The sequence below is a fragment of the Limulus polyphemus genome, unplaced genomic scaffold (genome assembly GCF_000517525.1).
Source record: "Limulus polyphemus unplaced genomic scaffold, Limulus_polyphemus-2.1.2 Scaffold1317, whole genome shotgun sequence".
In the NCBI taxonomy this organism is placed as follows: domain Eukaryota; kingdom Metazoa; phylum Arthropoda; class Merostomata; order Xiphosura; family Limulidae; genus Limulus; species Limulus polyphemus.
Window position 1 is genome coordinate 114,985 of NW_013666927.1, and position 3,751 is coordinate 118,735.

Below are 3,751 nucleotides of genomic sequence, written 5' to 3' on the forward strand. Positions count from 1 at the left end.
TCATGAAAGAACAAGATAGTTCTAGAAAATAGAGGGCGCCACACCAGTCACGTGACCTCGATGACGCAACGATACTATCCTCGTGAAGACAACGAAATAAATGCTTTGCCTGGCGCAGGTAATTTTATTAGTCAATAGCAGGGATAACTTGCTCTGGTTGGAATATAATATAAATATGAAGAAAACTACATGAAGTGCTCGTATAATCCTGCCTTTGTTTTTCAGATAGTACAAGTTGCTGGCGCTGGTGTAATAATACATTGGGAACATTCTAGTAACAGCAGTTAAGTTCGTTGATTACTTTATAATCATAAATAATATGTAGCTGAATGTTGTTGTTGTACATGTTCACCGCACAATGCCGCATTGACACGCTGATAGACGATATTGATTGCAAGATAATAATACATTGTATAAAATAGCGCGCTTTTCACTTGTCGAAATTGAAACGGTGACTTCAGACATCTTCGTCGGCCAACACACAGTCACCGGAACACAATCAGATTGGTCATTTTTAGGATGAACTTCAATATTGTATCAGTCACCTTCATCCTCTGCCAACATTTTTTTTCAATTTCGCGCAAAGCTACACGACGGCTATCTGCGCTAGCCGTCCCTAATTTAGCAGTGTAAGACTAGAGGGAAGGCAGCTAGTCATCACCACCCGCCGCCAACTCTTGGGCTATTCTTCTACCAACGAATAGTGGGATTGACCGTCACATTATAACGCCCCCACGGCTGAAAGGGCGAGCATGTTTGGTGGGACGGAGATTCGAACCCGCGACCCTCAGATTGCTAGTCGAGTGCCCTAACCACCTGGCCATGCCGGGCCTACTACAAAAAGATATACAACACATTGATATATTGTATTCTTTGTTTCATTGAAGTTTTCAATCTTCCTCAGGGGTCGCCATCAGGCTAATTCAACAGAAGAATACATTTATTACATCTGATCTTTAATAAACACTGTATTTTCTACGTTCTTGATAAACAATCTGGGGCAATAATCCATAGAAAACTTACGTATAGTATTTTAACATTAGAAAAAAGTGTTTTTCACTAACATTCAAATTCTTGGGAATAAAGTCAGCATAAAATGAACTGTGCAAAACATGTATACATACACATAGAGTGTGATTCAGAAGTATATTGACTGGCAAATAATTTAGAAATGGACAGATATGGGTATATTATTGTTAGAGGTATGGAATGAGGTGTTGCGGGTCTAACCTGTGAGAATATCACTGCAGTCATTCAAGGTCATGTCATTCGGCATTTAATTCATCTGCACCATACACCCTAAATTTCAATAGCAATTGTGTACACAATAACAAATAATACATTTTAAACTAAAAAATTACCAAAATCGCTTTTCAAGAACAACAGTTATGGACGTAACTGCATCCTTTTCATAGGGAATTGTGTCATGCACTGAGGATCAAAATCCAACAACAGCAAATGTTTAAGACGCAATAATCAGATCATCGCACCTTCAAAAGGTCCCCAAAAGGTAAAAAAAAAGTATTAACATTAAAATACCTACATCAGGTAGAGTACAAGTATTCTGCTGCAGCTGCTCCCAAATAATGTAAACAATGAATAGTGTTCATTTAAAAAGCTGTATAACATGGCATTACTGTGTATAAATAAAGAATATTTACAGTATGATCCTATGAAGTGCCTATAGATAACTGTGCGATAAGACTGTTTAAACAGGTACTGGGAAACAGCCGTCATCATGTACTAGATGGATTATGGAAAACAAACAGGAAGAAACATTGTGCTTTGGACATGACATACTCGACCTTTGTATACGCTATGCTAAATAACTGACTACCAAGTTTATAGTTATAAATATAAGCTGTGGAAACAAATACATAATAAGAATAACGGACTTTATACTTTGTAAGTGGGCAGTTAGGATCACCAGTAGAGCTTACTTGGTGGTTTTAAAAGCCTGTTAGTAATACGAGACGTCTTTTTAAACGTATTTTCAAATATTATCATGTGATATGGCGTTACTACGCAGCCATCACATGATTCAAGGTGATTTGTGCAATGTTGCAGAAATAAATGTTTGTATAAAACAACGCGATTTAAAAAAAGTAAAGTATTGTATTACAGGAGAGTAGGATGTTATAAAAACTCCAGTTTCAAGTAAGTACAGAGATACGTACTTATCTTTCAAGGGTTATAATATCAGTCGATAAAGTTTGAAAAAACAATATCGTTTATAATTATATTAAACCATATTAAGAGATCTTCCTCAGATGAATTTGTTTATGAAAAATATAGACTTTTAGTTATTTTGTTTTGTATTTTACTGTTTCATGCTCCTTCACCCTATTGATCTCGGAACTGATATCATTTTTTCATTAATAATTCATTATGTTCGTCTTCAGTTGTCTTAGTAATTAATAAATTTTTTTCCTTACATTTTTTTTCATTATTTTTCTCCTGACGTCTCTAGATTAGTCAAATATATATGGTAACAAGAACTTCTATATTTAATTGTAGTTAACGGTCTAAATACGAACAGCTATTGTAACTTTGTCTAGCATGGTGTGGTGGTTAAGGCATTTGACTCACAATCTGCGGGGCGCGAATTCGAATCCTGTAACCGAAAATGTTCGCCTATTCAGTCCTAGAGGTGTTATAATGCGACGAGCAATTCCACTTTTCCTTAGTAAAACGAGCAGCCCAAAAGATGGTGGCGGGTGGTGTTGACTGGATGCCTTCCCTCTAGTCTATCACTTCTAAAGAAGGAACGGCTATCGCAGACAGCTCTCGAGTAGCTTTGCACAAAAGTTTAAAAGCAAACAAATTGTGATGTTGATAAAAGAAAGCAAAACAAGACGCGGTAATGGTGCTAAAACAATGTATTTTAAATTCTTTATTCGTTAACATAGGGAAATATCATTTAAAAATTTTAGTTGATACCTATAGACGTGAAAATGTTACTACAAGACACCCTAGTAGTTAGGGCTGTACCCTATGACGGAAGTGACGTCTTAGATCCAAGAAGTGACACTAGAGAACCAGAAGTTGTCATGCCGCCATGATACTTGACGAGGGAAATTGTCTGCTGCCATAGAACGCGTTGCTAGATGTTACGTGACATCATAGTTCGAGTTTTGCTCAACAGAGTGTTTCTAGGGGCTCGTTGCTAGGACTAATAGTTTCACGAAGTGGCACCAGAGAGCATATTGGTATGTTGAGCGCGCAAATAGTTCGCTAGCTACCACCAAAGGATGATCTAGATCAACCTATCTCAACATGTCATCAACTTTACAGTAACAATCAAAGTCTTAAAATTAATAATTTATCTAATTTGCATAAAGTTGTGTTTACAGTTATCACTACTGAAAAGTTTTTATCACAATTACAGATTCACTTTATAAGTAAAATATTAAATCTGGGATGCTGTTACCAAGGTTCTATAAGCGAATGATGTTATTAAGGTTCTATAGATGGATGGCCTTATTAGGCATATTGTGTGTATTTTACAAAGGCGGATGATGTTCCTATAGGTGGATAGTGTTACTATAGTTCCATAGTATTCCATAAAGATTTCAGTTTCTCTCAACTTATGTTTATAGTTTTCATTTCTATACATACATATATATATATATATATATTTATTTAATTATATTACATATTTTGTACAAATGCTTGTTTGTTTGTTTTTTTAATTTCGCGCAAAGCTACACGAGGGCTATCTGCGCTAGCCTTCCCTAATTTAACAGTGTAA